The 22,890-nt window shown below is 41.7% G+C and overlaps 1 long non-coding RNA gene across 1 annotated transcript; it reads right to left on the bottom strand.

The window, feature by feature from the left end:
* Window positions 1–1,195: 1,195 nt before the first annotated feature.
* LOC128637876 (uncharacterized) lies at window positions 1,196–11,561 on the bottom strand. Its single transcript, XR_008399013.1, has 2 exons — window positions 11,515–11,561; window positions 1,196–1,760 (listed from the first exon to the last, which is right to left on the bottom strand). It is a non-coding gene; the product is annotated as an uncharacterized LOC128637876 (long non-coding RNA).
* Window positions 11,562–22,890: the final 11,329 nt, after the last annotated feature.

Below are 22,890 nucleotides of genomic sequence, written 5' to 3'. Positions count from 1 at the left end.
ATGAATGGAAGACTGCCTTCAACATGAGATCAGGGCATTACAAATACCTAGTAATGCCTTTTGGGCTGTGTAATGCCCCTGCAGTCTTTCAAGCATTTGTCAACGATGTCTTCCGTGACCTCCTCAATCGCACTGTCATCGTCTATCTGGATGACATCCTTATTTTCTCCTCCACCCTTGAGGAGCATCATGAACACGAAAGACAGGTACTTCTTCGCCTCAGAGACAATTCTCTGGTAGCCAAACTTTGATCGAGTTCAGATCCAGTTCCTTGGTTATGTCATCTCAAAGGAGGGTTTTGCCATGGATCCTTCTAAGCTAACCGCAGTTCTGGAATGGCCTCAACCCACCTCATTAAAAGAACTACAGAGATTCTTGGGGTTCTCCAATTATTACTGCAAGTTTATAAAGAACTTCTGACCATTTGAAACTTTGAGAAAGTGAGAAGTGAGCCAAACAACCTAGCTCCAGAGGAGGACTTTGTCGGCTGTGATAGCAGTGAGAAGACCGGTGAAAGTAATACCGAGTCTGGGTTAAACAAACTCACAAAGACAGAAGCAAGTTGTGGATCTGAGCTCACGGAATCACCACCAAGGTCCGCTACTGGAGAAGCGGCAATCTAAGGAGACAAAATCACCAGTACCGCTGGTAAACGGAGGCTAAGAGACATAGCACTCCACCGGCTTTTTTGTACTACAGAAGGAAGACGTTAACAGTGCACTGTTTGAAAGAAGGAATCCCTACATCCAGCGAAAAACCGTATGTAACTTACCTCCTGGTACAATAATAGAGACGCTGAAACTTAAGAACTAACATTGCAGTAAAGTGTAAGCAACAAGGTAAAAAGTTGCTAGTTAAAGTACCGCACTAGGAAAATATCCGTCACATATGTTTTCTCATACGATCTAAATGGATGGAAGAATATTAACCCCTGTTTGCCATAACACAAACCCATAAGGAACTGATATATACCTACGAAAATCTTCAATATCTGTTCAGTTCCTCTGCTGAAATAACGGACATTTGTTATATATATACATATATGTTTTCAACTGTTAGTCCTTTGTTTAGAGGTACAATAGTAACCTATTAATTAATAGGTATATATTTTATACTTTTGCACATATACCTGCATGTTTGTGCAATTCCAATTTGCATTTTTAATATTGTTTTTAGTTTAAAAAAGCAACACCGGTGTTTTAAGATTTTTTATTGTTTACTATACAGAATGTTATTATGTGAGTAGACTGCATGATTGATATATATATTTTAAAGAACTTTTTTAAAATAAACATTTAGTAGATTTATGGAACTCTAGTTTATATATTTTTATTTTTATTCTTATCTTCACATAGGGAGAATATCTCTCTTTTTTACACTCTTATAGGGAGAATATATCTTTCTCACACTCATATAGGGAGAATATTCTGACCCATAGTGGGACAACACTTTTACTTATACCACTAAAGACAGAACTGCATTAACTTGCGCCACCTTATATTGGATCTAATTATAAAGAACTTCTCCCAAGTAGTTGCTCCACTCACTGAGTTGACTAAGCGGTACAGAGACTGCAAGAATTGGCCTCCTGAAGCTGTGGATGCCTTCTCTCGTCTGAAAAAGGCCTTTTGTTCTGCTCCTGTGCTCCGCCATCCTGATCCTGACCTGCAGTTCACTTTAAAGATTGACGCCTCCGAGATAGGAGCTGGAGAAGTCTTAACCCAAAGGGATCCTTTAACCTCCATATTGCACCCTGTAGCCTAGAGAGAAAAATAAAAAAGATAGGGGGCGCCCTTATAAATTAGTGTGTGTATTCTTATGTATATGAGATAGTAAGTGTGGTAATCAGGAGAGTACGATACACGTATAAATACCAATTGTGTATGTGCAGAGATTTTACACAAACCTATATATATTAAATAGTAAGTATATATCTATTATCCTCTGTCTCAAAGGTAATTTAACACCCACAAGAAATTGGTATGTAAAATAACATCAATGACAGCAATGGTATATCTATATAGAATTAAAATAATATGAGTGTCACAGTTTACCCCTGAACTGCTACACTGCTGGATTGCTTTCCTGTTGCTGGACTCAGCCTGTCTTGACCATTCTCTGCCTTCTTTTTATTGCCCTGAAGGACTACTCTCTACTCTCTGAAGGACTACTGTCTACCGTGAGTACTGCTTAGCTTACCTCATTTACTAACTTACTCTGCTCTGGGATATTTCCTATCATTCCACTCGACGCCCGGATTAGAAGACTACTGGCCAAGTTTGGTCTGATAGAGAGATTTCCCACGAGCATTATAGACTTACGGCAGTATATTATCTGCTGCCGCTGTATATCTGATTCACCCGATGTGCGAGGTGAATTTACGGGCGATGTGGGTTTAAGCTGTATATATGTAATCTCGCCCTATATGTGTTCTAAGAAGAGAATATGTATGTGTGCTGGTTTGTATATATGTTTTAAGCTAAGAATATGTAAGTGTGCTGGTCTGTATAAGTGTTCTAAACTGAGAATATGTGTGTGTGCTGGTCTGTATATGTGTTCTAAGCTGAAAATCTTTAGGTATGCTGTTTTTTTTATATGTTCTAAGATGTAAATTTGTTTGCACGCTGGTCTGTATATTTGTTCTAATCTGCAAATCTGTATGTGTGCTGGTCTGTATGAGTTCTAAAATGAGAATCTGTATGGGTACTTGTCTGTATGAGTTCTAAGATGAGAATCTGTATGGGTGCTGGTCTGTATGAGTTCTAAAATGAGAATCTGTATGGGTGCTGGTCTGTATGAGTTCTAAGATGAGAATCTGTATGCGTGCTAGTCTGTATATGTGTTCTTAGATGATAATCTGTATGAGTGCTGGTCTGTATTTGTGTTCTTAGATGAGAAACTGTATGAGTGCTAGTCTGTATATGTGTTCTAAGCTGAGAATCTGTATGGGTGCTCGTCTGTATATGTGTTCTTAGATGATAATCTGTAAGAGTGCTGGTCTGTATATGTATTCTAATCCGAGAACCTGTATGAGTGCTGGTCTGTATATCTGTTCTTAGATGAGAAACTGTATGAGTGCTAGTCTGGATATGTGTTCTAAGCTGAGAATCTGTATGGGTGCTGATCTGTATATGTGTCCACTTAAACAGAATGATGATGCAGGTCTAGGCAGCTATCTGTGGAGGATCAAGGCCACAATCCGGATTCAGTGATCTGCAAACAATACAAAAACACAGAAGCGCCACATGGCCCAATATTGTTTGGCACAGAGTGGAAGTAGTATGTGATTAAGCCTGATGAACCAACCACTGGTTGGTTGAGAAACGCGTTGCTTTTAACAATATTTTAAATGAAGTATGTTTTATTAATACTTACCACTTGCTGCCAGATTATTTCCTAATTTTACCTGACCTATTCATCACTCTTGGATCACTGGGAGTTCCAGATTGCCTGAGAAAAGTCTGCTGGGTGACTATATTGATCCCAGTCTGCCCTGAACGCACCAATGGAGGTGCTCTTCTAAATGTGAGTGCAATATTTATTATTGTTGGATATTTACTTGCCTATTGTCTACAAGCAATACTAGGTCATATAGGCACCTCTGTGTTTCTACCACTCCCTGCAGATTACTGAATAACCACTGGAGGTCAGTCTTCTGTGTGACTGCTAATTGATCCCAGATCGCTCCTTCTGCACCACTAGGGGTGCCACAGCAAATGTGAGTGTACCCATCACATACTACTTCCACTCTGTACCAAACAATATTGGGCCATGTGGCGCTTCTGTGTTTTTGTATTGTTTGCAGACTCCTGCAGAGAGGAATTACGATGTGGGTAAACGTGAACTCTTAGCCATTAAGATGGCATCATTGGCTAGACGCTAGAGGGTACTGCCAACCCCATTCAAATTCTCACTGACCACAAGAATCTGACGTATCTAGAGACTGCTCATCGACTCAATCCTTGACAGGCCAGGTGGGCCTTGTTCTTTTCCCGTTTTAACTTTGTAGTCTCTTATCTTCCTGGAACTAAGAATAAAAAAGCTGAAGCCCTTTCCCTTCAGTTTCCTCAGTCTAGTGACTATTGTGAAGCTCCTATAGAACACATCATACCCCCTTCCTGTGTGGTTGCTCAACTTAACACCACTCTACTTCAAATACTGCAACGGGCTCAGTCTAGAAAGCCTCCTGAAGCCCCCACAGCTCCTGATATCTTCTTTGTACCTCCGAACCTACGTACCCCTATGCTATCCTGGGCTCATGATAGCAAACTATCAGGACATCCTGTTTTGACAAGAACTTTTAAGCTTCTTTCCCGACATGTATGGTGGCCTACCATGAAGTCTGACTCTCAGGATTATGTTAAGGCCTGCATGACTTGTGCTGCCAATAAGACTCCTCGATCCTTGCCTCCTGGCTTGCACCTATCCATTCCCAAACAACCTTGGTCATAGCAATGGATTTCATTGTAGACCTCCCTTCTTCTGACCATCATACGGTTATCTGGTGGATAGGTTCTCCAGTCTTGCTCATTTTATACCCTTAAACAAGCTACCCTCTGCCCAATAATTATCGTCTCTTTTTTTGTTACATGTGGTACGATTTCATGGCATTCCCGTGAATATTGTTTCCGACAGAGGTCCTCAATTAATCTCTACCTTTTGGAAAGCTTTTTGCAAATTGTTTGGAACCACTGTTTCCTTGTCTTCTGGCTACCATCCCCAGACTAATGGGCTGACGGAGATAGCGAATCAGGATCTCAAAGCATATCTCAGAGCTTATGTTAATTCTTTTCATACCAATTGGTCTGAATTGTTGGCCTTAGCAGAACTGGCAAAGAACACTCATTGGCACTTCTCTCTACGATGTTCTCCATTTCAAGTCGAAGCAGGCTACCAACCTTGTGTCTTTCCTCTTTCCACTCAGTCAACAGGGGTTCCTGCTGCAGACCGACATGTTACTAACCTTACTACTTATTGACAACGTATTCGCTCTCAGTTACGTTCAGCTGTCTCCAGATACAAGAGGTTTGCTGATCATCATCGAGCTACTGTTCGTGCCTTTTCGGTAGGTGAACGTGTCTGGGTCTCTACTCAAAATGTTCGTCCACGTCAACCCAGTCATAAATTAGGGCCTAGGTATATCGGCCCTTACAAAGTTCTTAATTGACTGTCTCCTGTTGCCTACAAAGTGGCTTTGCCCAGAACCCTGCACATACACCCAGTCTTCCACATCTCATTGCTTAAGCCCTACACCAAGAACATATATTCTAAGCTCCGACCTCCTCCTTCTCCGCTCTTGGTTCATGGTGACCCTGAGTATGAGGTTGTTAAGATCCTGGACTCCAGATACAGGCGCAGGCAACTGCAGTACCTTGTGCAATGGAAGGGTTACTCTGTGACAGATCGTTTTTGGGTTCCTGCCCGTGATGTGCATGCTCCATCTTTGGTCTCCAAGTTCCATTCTGCTCATCCTTTGAAACCGACTCTGGTTCCTGGAGGGAACCCTTGAGTAGGGGGCTATGTCACGCCGCCTAGCCGCTGCTTGCTCTGTTGCCATGGCCATTGCCATGGACGATACGGTGAGCTTCGGGTGCCGGCGATGACATCACCCCGCAGCCTCTCTTCCTGATGCCGGTCCGGATTCCTCCTGTGGCGCAAATCCTGCAGCTATGTAAGTATATCACTTCCATTTACCTGTGCCCAAGCATAGGTGTTGCTTTGTGTGATCCTGGGTGCTGTGTTACTTTATGCTGGATTGTCATACTGTTATTGAACTCTGCCTGTCTGACCACTTTGCTTGCTTAACCCATGATCTGGTGGATTGCCATATTGTTATTGAACTCTGCCTGTCTGACCACTCTGCTTGCTTAACCCCTGAACTGCTGGATTGCCATACTGTTATTGAACTCTGCCTGTCTGACCATTCTATTGGTTTACCCCTGAACTGCTACACTGCTGGATTGCTTTCCTGTTGCCGGACTCAGCCTGTCTTGACCATTCTCTGCCTTCTTCTTATTGCCCTGAAGGATTACTCTCTACTCTCTGAAGGACTACTGTCTACAGTGAGTACTGCTTACCTCATTTACTAACTTACTCTGCTCTGGGATATTTCCTATCATTCCACTCGACGCCCGGATTAGAAGACTACTGGTCAAGTTTGGTCTGATAGAGAGATTTCCCACGAGCATTACAGACTTACGGCAGTATATTATCTGCCGCCGCTGTATATCTGATTCACCCGATGTGCAAGGTGAACTTACGGGCGATGTGGGTTTCAGCTGTATATATGTAATCTCGCCCTATATGTGTTCTAAGAAGAGAATATGTATGTGTGCTGGTTTGTATATATGTTTTAAACTGAGAATATATATGTGTGCTGGTCTGTATGAGTGTTCTAAACAGAGAATATGTGTGTGTGCTGGTCTGTATATGTGTTCTAAGCTGCAACTCTTTAGGTATGCTGTTTTTTTATATGTTCTAAGATGTAAATTTGTTTGCACGCTGGTCTGTATATTTGTTCTAATCTGCAAATCTGTATGTGTGCTGGTCTGTATGAGTTCTAAAATGAGAATCTGTATGGGTACTGGTCTGTATGAGTTCTAAGATGAGAATCTGTATGGGTGCTAGTCTATATATGTGTTCTTAGATGCAGGGTCGGCTCCAGAATGAATGAAATGGGGGGGGGGCATTTTTTTTTCACGAGGGGGCACACATTTAAAAAGCATGTATGAGAGTCAAAATAAGAGCAGACCTACTGTGGCAGTATTTGTTTGCACGCTGGTCTGTATATTTGTTCTAATCTGCAAATCTGTATGTGTGCTGGTCTGTATGAGTTCTAAAATGAGAATCTGTATGGGTACTGGTCTGTATGAGTTCTAAGATGAGAATCTGTATGGGTGCTAGTCTATATATGTGTTCTTAGATGCAGGGTTGGCTCCAGAATGAATGAAATGGGGGGGGGGGGCATTTTTTTTTCACGAGGGGGCACACATTTAAAAAGCATGTATGAGAGTCAAAATAAGAGCAGACCTACTGTGGCAGTCCAGGGGTTGCATTTTTCGGATCTCTGGCTGCAGGGCCATCTTTAATATTGATTGGACCCTGGACAAAAATTTTCTTGCCCCCCCCCCCCACCCCATGCAATTTCGCTCTCCACCCCAACATCCCAAAAAACAACTAAATCAATTTTTTATTATTATTAGCCCAGCGGTGGATCATCCACTGCTGGGCTAATCATTTAAAAAAAAAATAAAAAAAAAATTGCAGTATGTGAAACTGGACCTAAGCAGTACTAATAAGTAAATAAATATATAAATTCCTCCACTGTGGATTCATTTAATATTCTTTTGAATGTGATTCTGGTGTGAGGTTAGCTGGTTAAAGAGATTTAGGGCAGCCAACAGGAGCAAAGCAAGGTAAAGGAGGAAGCATGGAGGTGCAGACAAATATAAGTTTACTGACTGGAACAGCAGAACTACTATGGGAAGCTGTAAAATCTGAGACAGAGAGAAAATAAAAACAATAAAAATAAACCTTACATTAATGTGTGAAGTATCAGCATGACGCTATACATCAGCCACACCAGCACATGTCGCTTCTTTGCTAGGAACAAGTTCCCTCTCACCCTGAACTAGACAATGCTGCATGGGGAGGGGCGTGTGTGCACTCAATTATTCTTCCCACTGACACCTTTCTACAAAGCACTATTCCCCTAACAAACTTCAGTTAGTTGATCTTAGGGCCACAGCAGAAAGAGCAGGGCTAAGGGAACCAGTAGACATGATGCTGTCTGTCCAAGGCTGCATGGATACAGTGTGAGATGAGTCACACGGCCTCAAGACTGAAGAGAGCAGTGTATGCAGCTGCACAGATGCTCAAATCCTCATGTGCCTGCCGCTCCAGCTTTCTGCTGCATGCGCCTACAGTCAGCCCTACCCAGAAACAATCCCCACCACCAGAGCAGTTACCTGGTAACAGTGGTAACCCCAGTAGGACCTTTTATGATGCAGTGGGAAATGGCTGGATGCTGAGTTAGGGCTTTGCATTCAGTGCTGTACAGTGCACATCTAAAACAGCACATGGCACTAGCTTGGCATGTCACATGACACCGGCACGGTCTGGCACCGTTTTTAAAAAAAATATAAGCAGAGTACTTTTGACTGTTACAGTATTAGGACTGAATGTGTGTGTTCCCCATGTCACATCAGCAGTCTGGTATGAACCATAAAAAAAAAAATTTTTTTTTTTAGGACTCTTGGGCCCCTCAACAGAGACTGGGCCCAGGGCAGCTGCCCCTTTTGCCCTGTGTTAAAGACGGTCCTGTCTGGCTGTGCAGGAGTTAGATTTGTTTATATTTCTGGAAGTGCAGGGGTTACATTTGTCATATCTCAAGGAGTATAGGGGTTACATTTATAAGATGCCTGGCAGTGCCGCAGCAGTTACATTTACCAGATTTATGGCAGTGCAGGGGTTACATTTGTCATATCTCAGGAATGTCTCACACATATGACACAGCCAGTGGACAATGTTTGCATGTGTAGCTCTACCAATGACCCTACTAAAGATCAAATAAGCTTTTATGTGACAATAAGATTGAGTGCCAAGCAGTACATTATTTGTACAGATATTATTAATGATATTTACCAGCACACACACACACACACACACAGTATACATGTATATACACACACATATATATATATATATATATATACACACACACACCCAAACATATATACACATACACACAGTATATATATATATATATATATATATATATACACACACACACAGTATATATGTATGTGTATATATATATATATATATATATATATATATATATATACACAGTATGTATATATATATATATATATATATATATATATATATATATATATATATGTGTGTGTACTGTGTGTGTGTGTATATATATATATATATATATATATATATATACTGTGTGTGTGTATGTATGTTTTGTATGTATGTATATATATATATATATATATATACACGTACTAAAGCCCGTGTACACAGGCCATTTTTTGCAGTACAGCGGTCCCACCCCTTGCTCTCTCGCCCCTCCCTTTTGCTCTCTCTTCCCCCCTCTCTTTTGCTTTCTCTCCCCCCTCTCCTTTGCACTCTCTCTCCTGTCTTTTGCTCACTCTCTCCCCTCTTTTGCTCTATCTCTCTCCCCTCTTTTGCTCACTCTCTCCCCCCATTCTTTTGCTCTCTCTCCCCCCTTTCTTTTTCTCTCTCTCCCCCCTCTTTTGTTCTCTCCCCCCTCTTTTGTTCTGTCCCCCCTCTTTGGCTCTCTCCCCCCCCTCTTTGGCTCTCTCTCCCCCCCTCTTTGACTCTCTCTCCCCCCTCTTTGGCTCTCTTTCCTCTTTGGCTCTCCCCCCTCTTTGGCTCTCTCTCTCCCCCCTCTTTGGCTCTCTCCCCCCCTTTGGCTCTTTCCCCCCCCCTTTGGCTCTCTCCCCCCTCTCTTTGGCTCTCTCCCCCCTCCCCCTCTTTGGCTCTCCCCCCCCTCTTTGGCTCTCTCTCCCCCCTCGTTGGCTCTCTCTCCCCCATCTTTGGCTATCTCCCCTCTTTTGCTTTCTCTCCTCTTTGGCTCTCTCTCTCCCCCCTCTTTGGCTCTCTCTCTCCCCCCTCTTTGGCTCTCTCTCTCCCCCCTCTTTGGCTCTCCCACCCCCTTTGGCTCTCTCCCCCCCTCTTTGGCTCTCTCCCCCCCTCTTTGGCTCTCTCTCTCCCCCCTCTTTGGCTCTCTCTCTCCCCCCTCTTTGGCTCTCTCTCTCCCCCCTCTTTGGCTCTCTCTCTCCCCCCTCTTTGGCTCTCTCTCTCCCCCCTCTTTGGCTCTCCCACCCCCTTTGGCTCTCTCTCTCCCCCCTCTTTGGCTCTCTCCCCCCCTCTTTGGCTCTCTCTCTCCCCCCTCTTTGGCTCTCTCTCTCCCCCCTCTTTGGCTCTCTCTTTCCCCCCTCTTTGGCTCTCTCTCTCCCCCCTCTTTGGCTCTCTCTCTCCCCCCTCTTTGGCTCTCCCACCCCCTTTGGCTCTCTCCCCCCTCTTTGGCTCTCTCCCCCCCTCTTTGGCTCTCTCTCCCCCCTCTTTGGCTCTCTCTACCCCCTCTTTGGCTCTTTCCCCCCCCTTTGGCTCTCCCCCCCTTTGGCTCTCTCCCCCCCCTTTGGCTCTCTCCCCCCCTTTGGCTTTCTCCCCCCCTTTGGCTTTCTCCCCCCCTCTTTGGCTCTCTCTCCCCCCTCTTTGGCTCTCTTTCCTCTTTGGCTCTCCCCCCTCTTTTGTTCTCTCCCCCCTCTTTGGCTCTCTCCCCCCCTCTTTGGCTCTCTCTCCCCCCCCCCTCTCTTTGGCTCTCTCTCCCCCCTCTTTGGCTCTCTTTCCTCTTTGGCTCTCCCCCCCTCTTTGGCTCTCTCTCTCCCCCTCTTTGGCTCTCCCCCCCTTTGGCTCTCCCCCCCCCTTTGGCTCTCCCCCCCCCTTTGGCTCTCTCCCCCCCTCTTTGGCTCTCCCCCCCTCTTTGGCTCTCTCCCCCCCCTCCTCCTCTTTGGCTCTCTCCCCCCCCCCTCTTTGGCTCTCTCTCCCCCCTCTTTGGCTCTCTCCCCTCTTTTGCTCTCTCATCTCTTGGGCTCTCTCTCTCCCCCCTCTTTGGCTCTCCCCCCCCCTTTGGCTCTCCCCCCTCTTTGGCTCTCTCTCCCTCTCTTTGGCTCTCCCCCCCCTTTGGCTTTCCCCCCCCCCTTTGGCTTTCCCCCCCCTTTGGCTTTCTCTCTACCCTTTGGCTTTCTCCCCCCCCCCCTTTGGCTCTCTCCCCCCCTCTTTGGCCCTTCTCCACCCCTCTCCTGCTCCCTCTCTGGCTCCATCTTAATTGAAAGCCTTTGCCTCTCTGGCCACGCCCCCATCAAGGCACCCCGCCAGACCACGCCCCATCGCGGCGACACCCACCCGGCCACGCCCCTCGCAATGCCCAGCCACGCCCCAATCGCGATGCTCCCGTCGACTACAATCCCTGACACTCCGCTTCAGCCTGAGCCTTGCTCTGTGCTGAGTGTCAGGTTCCAAATGGCCAGGTATGTTTGTCACGTGCAGTCTCTACTGCGCATGACTGCATCTGACAAACATACTTGGCCATTTATTATATAGGATATATATATATATATATATATATATATATATATAAATAAATAAAATAAAACAACCTTGGGGACAAATAGGATATGTTTTAAAGCATGTAAATAATAAACATAAGGCTATTTCCCTCATTGTCCCACAGCTACATTTGAAGTGTGTGTATTTGAGCACCTATAATCTGACACACATTTTACCCTGATCACTGCCGATAAAGCAGGCACAATGCACACTTGTTTTGTGTGACCTGCAGTGGGGAAACTAAGGAATTCCCAATTTGCTTGTTTATTTGTGGCTGCCAGGATGGTTCTGATCAGGATATAAAGCACAATTGGGAAGGGATATTACTCTCACACACACATCGGTTATAAGTTTTCACAAACTTACTTCTGCCTTCCCTCTTACTGACTGTTAGCTTCTCCCAACACTTCCTGCAGAGGTCTGATGATGTCATCATCTCACTGCAGCGCCGAAGTAAGTGGACTTGCAGGAGGAGGGGCAGTGCAAGTCCTAGGTTAACTGTGAAAGCACCAGCAGGGAAATGTAAAAAATTTTTTTTTTTAAATCACTGCTTTTAGCCTGGGGGGCACAGCATTCCATTTGGGGGGCATTGCCCCCCAATGCCCCCCCTTTGGAGCCGACCCTGCTTAGATGAGAATCTGTATGAGTGCTGGTCTGTATTTGTGTTCTTAGATGAGAAACTGTATGAGTGCTAGTCTGTATATGTGTTCTAAACTGAGAATCTGTATGGGTGCTGGTCTGTATATGTGTTCTAAACTGAGAATCTGTATGGGTGCTGGTCTGTATATGTGTTCTTAGATGATAATCTGTAAGAGTGCTGGTCTGTATATGTATTCTAATCCGAGAACCCGTATGAGTGCTGGTCTGTATATCTGTTCTTAGATGAGAAACTGTATGAGTGCTAGTCTGGATATGTGTTCTAAGCTGAGAATCTGTATGGGTGCTGGTCTGTATATGTGTTCTAAGATGAGAATCTGTATGAGTGCTGGTCTGTATATGTGTTCTAAGCTGAGAATCTGTATGAGTGCTGGTCTGTATATGTGTTCTAAGCTTAGAATCTGTATGAGTGCTGGTCTGTATATGTGTTCTAAGCTGAGAATCTGTATAGGTGCTGGTCTGTATATGTGTTCTAAGCTGAGAATCTGTATAGATGCTAGTCTGTATATGTGTTTTAAGATGATAATCTGTATGTGTGCTGGTCTGTAATGTGTTCTAACATGAGAATCTGTATGTGCACTGATCTTTATATGTGTTTTAAGATGAAAATCCTATTTATATAAGTTACATAAACACAACACATTTTCATCATCCATACATACGTATAAATAATATGCTACACCAGTATTTTGTATTCAATGTTTATTAATAATATAGTTTAAATTATCCCTTAAAGGGATAGTAAACACCTTCACCTAGATTACGAGTTTTGCCTTACCGTTTTAACGCTGATTAAAAAATGGCTGCATAACGTAAAAACCGTTATGCAGTCATTACGAGTCTTGTCGGTATAGCTGTACCACAAGCATTTTAGCCTGTAACGCAACGTCAATCCCACACTCAAAAAAATAACGTATTAACCCCTAATCTGTCGCTCCCGACATTGCCCCCACTAAGAAAAGTTATTAACCCCTATTCCCCCGCACCCCAACATCGCCCACATTATAATAAATATATTAATCCCTATTCTGCCGTTCCCCGACATCGCCGCCACTAAATAAAGTTATTAACCCCTAAACCTCTGGCCTCCCACATCACCGCCACTAAATAAACCTATTAACCCATAAACCTAACAACCCCATCACTTTAATTTAAAATTACAATATCCCTATCTTAAAATAAATAAAAACGTACCTGTGAAATTAAAAAGAACCTAAGTTTAAACTATAAATTAACCTAACATAACTATTATACTAAAATTAAAATAACTATCAATTAAATAAACTAAATTACACATTAAAAAAACCTAACACTACTAAAAAAAAATTCTAAAATTACAAAAAATAAAAAATGCTAAATTACAAAAAATAACAAACACTAAATTACAAAAAACAATAAATAATAAATTACGAAAAATAACAAATGAAGTTATCCAAAATAAAAACAATTACACCTAATCTAATAGCCCTATAAAAATAAAAAGACCCCCCAAAATAAAAAAAACCTAGCCTAAAAGGGCCTTTTGTAGGGCATTGCCCTAAAGAAATCAGCTCTTTTCCCTGTAAAAAAATACAAAGACCCTCCCAACATTAAAGCCCACCACCCAACCAACCCCCCAAAATAAAAAACCTAACTCTAACAAAAGAGCCAATAGGATTTCAGTAGCTCTCATTCTATTGGCTGATTTGAATTTCAAAAATCAAATCAGCCAATAGGAATGCAAGGGGCACCATTTTGTAAAGGCTCCCTTGCATTGAAGATTCAGTGTACGGCGGCAACTGTATGAAGAGGACGCTCCGCGCTGGATGTCTTGAAGGATGGACCCACTTTGCGCCGCTGGAATGAAGATAGAAGATGCCGCCTGTATGAAGATAGATGACGTCGTCGGGGGTTAGTGTTAGTTTTTTTTTTAGTTTTTTTCAGTGTTTTTTTTTTTTAGATTAGGGTTTGGGCTTTTTTAAAAGAGCTAAATGCCCTTTTAAGGGCAATGAAAAAGAGCTTAATGCCCTTTTAAGGGCAATGCCCATACAAATGCACTTTTCAAGGCAATCGGTAGCTTAGGTTTTTGTTAGAGTTAGGTTTTTTATTTTGGGCGGTTGTTTGGGTAGTGGGTTTTTACTGTTTGTATTTTTTTAAAGGGAAAAGAGCTGGTTTCTTCAGGGCAATGCCCTACAGAAGGCCCTCTTAAGGTAGTTTATTGTAGGCTAGGGTTTTTTTTAATTTTGGGGGGGCTTTTTTATGTTTATAGGGCTATTAGATTAGGTGTAATTGTTTTTATTTTGTATAATTTCGTTTGTTATTTTTCGTAATTTAGTGTTTGTTATTTTTTGTAATTTAGTGTTTGTTATTTTTTTTAATTTTTTTTTTTTTTTTTTTGTCATTTTAGACTTAATTGTTTTTTAATAGTGTTAGTTTTTTTTTTAATGTTTAATTTAGTTTATTTAATTTGTAGTTATTTTAATTTTAGTATAATAGTTATGTTAATTGTTAGTTTAAACTTATTTTTTTTTTATTTCACAGGTAAGTTTTTATTTATTTTAAGATAGGAATATTGTAATTTTAATTTAAAGTTAGGGGTTGTTAGGTTTAGGGGTTAATAGTTTAATTTAGTTTTTTTGTGATGTGGGGGGCTGGCGGTTTAGGGGTTAATAGGTTTATTTAGTGGCGATGATGTGGAAGGCCAGAGGTTTAGGGGTTAATAACTTTATTTATAGGCAGCGATGTCGGGGAGTGGCGGAATAGGGGTAAATATCTTTATTATAGTGTCGGCGATGTTGGCGTGCGGGGGAATATGGTTTAATATCTTTATTATAGTGTCAGAAATGTCAGGGAGCGGCGGAATAGGGGTTAATAACTTTTATTAGTGGCGGCGATGTCGGGAGCGGCAGATTAGGGTTAATAAGTTTATTTCCGTGTCGGCGATGTCGGGGGCGGCAGATTAGGGGTGTTTAGATGTGGGGTTTATATTAGGGTGTTAGATTTAAACATAACTTTTTTTCCCCCATAGACATCAATGGGGTTGCGATAAGGTGATTGCCATTCCGCGCTTCAAGTGTTTGTTTATTTTCTAACACGCTCTCCCCATTGATGTCTGTGGGGAAAGCGTGCACAAGCACGTATTCTCAGCCCTTGGATTTTGTGCGGTATAGAGCTCATCGACACCATATCGCACGCACAAGGCGGCTTTTCAAAAACTTGTAATGGCAGCGCTATGGGGGGTGAAATAATGCATTCGTTTTGCACCCTCTATAGCGCAGTCTTACCTTAGATTAAGCTGCAAATAGCCTCCCTTTCTATATCATGCAGCAGGAACAGTAAAACAGTTATTTTGAAAATAATTTTGTTTCTGGCCACTTTGAAATGGCTGCCACCCACTGATGAAATCACGATCTGGGCTGCATCAGTAGCGGACCTACTCAACAGAGGGCCCAAGTGCAAACATTTTTTGGGCCCCCTCCAAAGGTCGCTCAGAAGTAAGCAATAGTAATAAAATATGTACATGCAGCTCTGTATAATGATTTTTATGATATACGGACCTGCAACCTGCACTAATAAAAGGCTCCCCTGCATTAGGATTGTACACATTCTGGACACGCCTAGGTTTAGACTGGCTGTTATGGCCCCCCAGCACTTAGGCCCTGGTGCTACCGCACCTGCTGCACCAATGGTAGTTCTGCCCCTGGGCTGCATATTGCTTCCAGTCACAAAAAGGCTCACTATCTGGATTCAACAGACTGTCAATGCTATTCAGCAGAGTGCATAGATACAGCCTAGATCGTGATGTCATCGGTGGGTGGAGCTTGGCAGCTATTTCAAACTGTCCAGAAACAATATTAATTTTAAAATAACTTTTTACCATTTCTGCTGCATGATATAGAAAGGGTTGCAGGAGACTATTTGCAGCTTAATTTAAGGTAAGACTTTAAGATTACTAATCAGGGCCATCTTTAACATAGGGCAAAAGGGGCAGCTGCCCAGGGCCCAGTCTTTGTTGAGGGGCCCAAGAGTCCTAGAAAAATTATTTTTATTTTTTTTGGTTCATGCCAGACTGCTGATGTCATGTAACATGGGACACACACACACACAGTAAGTCCTACTACTGTCACAGTTAAAAGTTCTCTGCTTATATTTATTTGTGAGAAACTGTGCCAGACCGTGCTGGTGTCATGTGACATGCCAAGCTATTGCAATGTGCTGTTTTAGATGTGCACTGTGCAGCACTGAATGCTAAGCTCTAACGGCATCCAGCCAATCCCACTGCATCAGAAAAGGTTCTGCTGGGGTTACTACTGTTATCAGGTAACTGCTCTGGTGGTGGGGAATCTGGGGATTGTTTCTGGGTAGGGCTGACTGTAGGCACATGCAGCAGAAAGCTGGAGCGGCAGGCACATGAGGATTTGAGCATCTGTGCAGCTGCACACACTGCTCTCTTCAGTTTTGAGGCTGTGTGACTCGACTCACACTGTATCCATGCAGCCTTGGGCAGACAGCATCCAGTCTGCTGGTCTTCTTAGCCCTGCTCTTTCTGCTGTGGCCCTAAGATCAACTAACTGAAGTTTGTTAGGGGAACAGTGCTTTGTAGTAAGGTGTCAGTGGGAAGAATAAGTAAGTGCAAACACGCCCCTCCCCCATGCAGCATTGTCTAGTGCAGGGTGAGAGGGAACTTGTTCTTAGCTAAGAAGTGACATGGGCTGCTGTGGCTGATGTATAGTGTCATGCTGATAGTTTACACATTAAGGTAAGGTTTATTTTTATAAGTTTTTTTTTCTCTCTGTCTCAGATTTTTACAACTTCTCATAGTAGTTCTGCTGTTCCAGTCAGTAAACTTATAGTTGTCTGCACCTCCATGCTTCCTCCTCAGTCTTTACCTTGCTTTGCTCCTGTTGGCTGCCCTAAATCTCTTTAACCAGCTAACCTCACATCAGAATCACATTCAAAAGCATATTAAATTAATCCATAGTGGAGGAATTTATATATTAATTTACTTATTAGTACTGGTTAGGTCCAGTTTCACATATTGCAATTTATTTCATTTTTGTTTTTAAATTGATTAGCCTAGCAGTGGATGATCTGCTGGGCTAATAACTTAAATTTTTTTATAAAATAAATTGATTTAGTTGTTTTCTGGGATGTTGGGGTGGAGAGCGAAATTGCCCAAGAAAATGTTTGCCCAAGGTCCAGTCAATACTAAAGACGGCCCTGTTACTAATTTGTAGACTGTCCCTTTAACGTATTGTTTGATGCAATTTTTTTTCAATAGTAAAACTCCACCACTTGCCTTATTTAGAGGAACCTATCTGAGCTTGAGTCTGCAGACAACAAGGCTTATAATTAAAATTGCCACACACTTATCTTTATGGTTTTGGAGAACAACAGGTTAGCTGCACACATCACCTATTTGTATCACCACAGTAAAGATCTGTCAACATATAGGTCCTCCAGCCTGTAATGTACTTGCTAAAACTAAAACATTACAAAATTGTAAACTTAACAGAAAATATAACATTTTTCTGTTGTTTTCAAAGCTAAAAATTCCCAGCTTCATGCTTATTAAAGGCATAAGCATTTTTAGAGATTGTGATTACTGGAAAATAAACAGACTAACAATAATGTTTTTTCACATGGTTTGTCATTTGATCTGATTTTTATTTTAGTGGATTTTTAATCTTAGCAGAATCTGGTTGAATCACTTTAAAAATCACATGGGACATCAGAATGTCAAGTAAACAAACAATCCACAATTCTCTGTATTGCCCTTGCAAATTCCATGAAGCACTGCTGATAATTTGGCTATTAAATTCAAAGAAATAGGCGTTAAGAGCTGCACTAGACCGGATTCTATGAATACATCTGTAAAATACTGACCTGAATTTATAGCACAAGGGGAGAATAATGCATATCTTACTTTCAGTGATGACTTTGTACTAAGATTTAAAGCATGGGATCAGGAGGAGACATACTGTGCCAAAATTACACAAATTACACATTTCTGATTTTGCCCTTATACACGCTGCAAAATAACTCATTAATGACATTTAAGATAAGGGTAATAATCTTCCCTCTATTCAAGCATTAAACAGACAGTGTACTGTATAATATTCTACCCTTTAACATGTCCCCCTTCATCCAGTTTACCTGCTGGAGTGTATTAAATTATTTATAAATAGATCCTTTACCTTTATGTTGTCATATGAAATAGCTGCTTTTACTGCTGCAACCTACACCTATACTAACAATTTCTCGCTATGAAAATGCTATAATGTAATCAAAAGGCTTTAGAAGAAACCAGCAGCCCTTTTTTAAAGGGTTTATGAAATAGCTTTAAAAACAAGAAAACTCTTATCTGCTGGTTGCCTGAGTACTCTGGTCCATTAATTAAGGGACATTATGCTCAAAATTAGTTCCTTAAAAAAGTTTTACTTATGCCTAGTAAAGCAAACTTTAAAATATACATATTTAATGCCAGATTACGAGTGGTGCGCTATGAGTTGTGCGAAATGCGTATTCATTGCGGCTGTTTGTGCGTGTTGGAAGAAGCGTCATGCGTATTACAAGTTGAAAGTAAACGGAATCGCTTGAGCGAAATAGTTTAACGCATGTTGGGATAGCTCATCCTCAGAGCTCTCCTTAACTGTTACGCAAGACAAAAAAGGGTCAGATTAAAAATACATTTAAAAGTACAGTTACACTCACATAACACCATCTAATACAAATTATTAAAAAATAAAATTGCATTAAAAAGTTCTAAGAGTTCAAAGATATAAGGTCTGAGGTGAAAAAAAAGGACTGCAAAAGGCTTTAAAATAGCGATACACACATACACGTCTTAATATGTATGCATAGTCACTGCTCCCTCTTAGCTGTGCCCTTATTAGTTGTATTTACTTATTTTTAATTAACTTTTATACCCCTCCTGAAAATTTTGTCATAAGGTCGGCGGACAAAGGTGGTGGGATTGTTATACAACAAAGGGTCAATTACTTGGATGAAGCAAATAGACTATTGTCAGATAAGGACGCCTATTGTTACTTACAAAAAGATCCAACACAGGCATTTCAAAAAGCCCTTGATTGTATAGTGACTAAAGCCAAAATGGAAGGTATATCAAATAATAACAATATGTTTTCCTGATAGAGCTAAACCCCAAAACACCAACTTTTTATCATCTTCCTAAAGTACATAAGAGCCTGGTGAATCCTCCAGGCTGTCCAGTTATTTCTGTGATCGGTTCCACCACGGATATTCTGTCCAAATATGTGGATACATTTCTCCAACCAGTGGTCGAAAAAATCTAGGGCATATTTGAAAGATACATGTTCAGTAATATTTTTGAAGGTCTTGAGTGGGAAGATAATTTGTGTTGGTTGACATGCGATGTAACATCTTTGAATAAGTGTATACCCCACTCTATAGGAATAAAAGCAATAGAAAATATTTTAGGTAGTCGGACTATACCAGATAACCATTAAAAATTCATTCTTAGAAGTATTGGTTTTATTATGGAGCATAACTACTTTCAGTTTAAAAAAATATTTTATTTACAGAACAAGGGCACAGTGATTGGGACTACCTTTGCCCATCATATGTCAATCTGTATATGAATGATTTTGAACAGCATCACATTTGGGATAATAACCCATTTTGTGGAAGGGGGGGCATGTTGGAAATTGATAACTGTATGACATATATGAACACCAATACATACAACCTGAGATTTACTGGGTAAACATTCCAAATCAGAAATTGAGTTCCTTGACCTAGTGTTGTTTGTAGATGATACGAATAGGGTATCTGTTAGCAGGGCCGTCTTTAATATTGACTGGACCCTGGGCGAAAATTTTCTTGGCCCCCCCCCATGCAATTTCGCTCTCCACCCCAACATCCCAAAAAATAACTAAATCAATTTTTTTTTTTAATTATTAGCCCAGCAGTGGATTATCCACTGCTGAGCTAATCATTTAAAAAAATGAAATAAATTGCAATATGTGAAACTGGACCTAAGCAGTACTAATAAGTAAATAAATATATAAATTCCTCCACTGTGGATTCATTTAATATTCTTTTGAATGTGATTCTGGTGTGAGGTTAGCTGGTTAAACATATTTAGGGCAGCCAACAGGAACAAAGAAAGGTAAAGACTGAGGAGGAAGCATGGAAGTGCAATATAAGTTTACTGACTGGAACAGCAGAACTGCTATGGGGATCTGTAAAATCTGAGACAGAGAGAAAACAAAAACTAAAAAAATAAACCTTACATTAATATGTGAAGTATCAGCATGACACTATACATCAGCCACAGCAGCACATGTCCCTTCTTTGCTAGGAACAAGTTAACTCTCACCTTGCACTAGACAATGCTGCATGGGGAGGGGGGGTGTGCACTCACTTATTCTTCCCACTGACACCTTTCTACAAAGCACTGTTCCCCTAACAAACTTCAGTTAGTTGATCTTAGGGCCACAGCAGAAAGAGCAGGGCTAAGGGGACCAGCAGACTGGATACTGTCTGTCCAAGGCTGCATGGATACAGTGTGAGATGAGTCACACAGCCTCAAGACTGAAGAGAGCAGTGTGTGCAGCTGCACAGATGCTCAAATGCTCACATGCCTGCCGCTCCAGCTTTCTGCTGCATGCGCCTACAGTCAGCCCTACCCAGAAACAATCCCCACAACCAGAGCAGTTACCTGGTAACAGTGGTAACCCCAGTAGGACCTTTTATGATGCAGTGGGAATGGCTGGATGCTGAGTTAGGGCTTTGCATTCAGTGCTGCACAGTGCACATCTAAAACAGCACATGGCAATAGCTTGGCATGTCACATGACACCGGCACGGTCTGGCACAGTTTTAAAAAAAAAATATATATAAGCAGAGTACTTTTGACTGTGACAGTATTAGGACTGAATTTGTGTGTTCCCCATGTCACATCAGCAGTCTGGTATGAACCATAAAAAAAAAAAAAAGCTGCCCCTTTTGCCCTGTGTTAAAGACGGTCCTGTCTGTTAGGAATTTAAGGAAGATCACTGACACTAATAGCTTTATTGAGGAGATAAGTGCTCACTGCAAAAAAAAGGAAGGATGACATACTGTATGGCCAATTTTTGATGTTGCGAATGAACTGTGCAAGGGAAAGTAATTTCAATAAAGAAAAATATCATGAGTCAGAAATTCAAGGAAAAGGGTTATAATGACATTCTAATTTACAGTGCTAGGGAAAAAAACCTTTGGAAAAAATAGGAAGGTTTTATGTGGGAGAGAGACAAATTTAGCAATTAGAGATGAAAGTAACAAATTAGAATGGTTTTCAAAAAAACATTGGAAAATTTTGAAATCTGACCCCCTTCTTGCAGACAGTTTGACAGAGAACCCTCTAATTACGTTTAGGAAACCAAAAAACATAAAGAACATAGTAGCACCTAGCAAATTAAAACCTATCAAATTGGGGCGGAGCCTGGAGCTGAAAGGATATGGCCGCATAACATGAGAGTTCCGTGCTGTACTATGCTGTAAATTGACATGCCGATAGAGTAAATGTAAAACTATTGTCTGATTAATCAGGGTGAGGAGGTGAGCAAGCTAGGAGTCGGATAAAGCCACTACCAGACACAACAAGCCTGTATGAAGACCGGGAGTCACCGGAGCTGGTGGATGCCGATCGCCATTTTGTCAATGTGGCGCAGTTAACTACAATGCGCTCAGCGATCACAAATTGACTTCACACTCGGATCAGTAATCCTCCAAGAGCAACTACACCGGATAGTAGGAAAACCTGAGAGCAGATTGCAAACCAGCAAGCCAGACCCGGTGAAGCTCCGGTAAGATTAGAAGGAGTGGCAGTGACTAAGCCGATGGCGGTAAGAGGGTATGTGGTAGTAAAAATCTGATAAGGGCCGGGAGACACGACTGGCTGTGAGTCACTCAATTGTGGACATAATGTTGAAATATACATAGTAAGCTATGGACAATGACACTTACAACTAGTTAGAAGAATGAGATGGATGGCACTAGACAGCTGCATACATATACCGGCCAAATGAAACCACCACATATGTAGTGCCTTGATTCAGCTATGTAGAGCAGAGGTACAAACACACTACATCACTCCATATATTTGATAAAGAAGACACAGATTACAGAAGCTGCTATTTTATACCAACAAATTAGATACTATTTAAAGTGGCAACGACGACTTAAATCTCACGAGCTGGCTGCATCTATGCCGCTCACTATATCAAGGGCCTGAACTAAGCTGGCAGAGGAGAATAAAAAGTTTATATTAAGATACCAAGGCCTCCTGGCTGATTCTGTGTCACAGCAATAAATAACCGCAATGGAGCATAGCTTATATTCCTATAACTAGATATGGATAATGTCTCTCATCTCTCAGAATAACCCAGCATTGAATTGAGCTAATTCACAGGTCCTCTATATACACACTACTACAAACATAGATTATACTGCAGCAGTCTTGCTCTGTACCTGACATACAGTTACAAACCTGGGACATAAATTAAACCTTCCATCACCATGTCGGTTAGGAAGCAAAATAAACCTACTCAAGGGCCTAAATCATCAGCTGCCAATCTGTTTTTCAAGCCGACTAAGGGTGAGAAAACACAGGAATCTGCCACTACGGTGCTGGAGGAAGACAACGACTCTGATATAGGATCAATATCTATGGAGGAAGATGCTATTCCTGCAACAAGAGCAGACCTGAAGGCACTAGTATCTAAGCAAGACATCAATAAAAATTTTGATAAACTTTGGGAAAAATTTGATGCTTTTCAAAACACTGTCACCAGTAGCCTAGCAGACATAAAGCAAGATATCTCAGAATTGGGCACGAGGGTAGCTACCCTAGAAGAAAATGAGGCCTCTACTACAGATGACCTCTCCAATCTAACACAAAAGATCTCCATGCAACAGCAAGAAGTCAGTGAGATGCACGACAAACTGGAAGATCTTGAAAACAGGAGCCGCAGATGCAACATAAGGTTGAAAGGGATACCAGAGGCAGTCTCTGCGGAAGAACTCCCCACCTACCTACATCAATTATTCCAAGCTATCACTGGAGAAGTTGGTGAGGAGA

Source organism: Bombina bombina, chromosome 1 (assembly GCF_027579735.1).
Source record: "Bombina bombina isolate aBomBom1 chromosome 1, aBomBom1.pri, whole genome shotgun sequence".
Lineage (NCBI taxonomy): Eukaryota > Metazoa > Chordata > Amphibia > Anura > Bombinatoridae > Bombina > Bombina bombina.
Note: the sequence above shows the minus strand (reverse complement) of the source record. Positions and strands in the feature narration are given on the sequence as shown.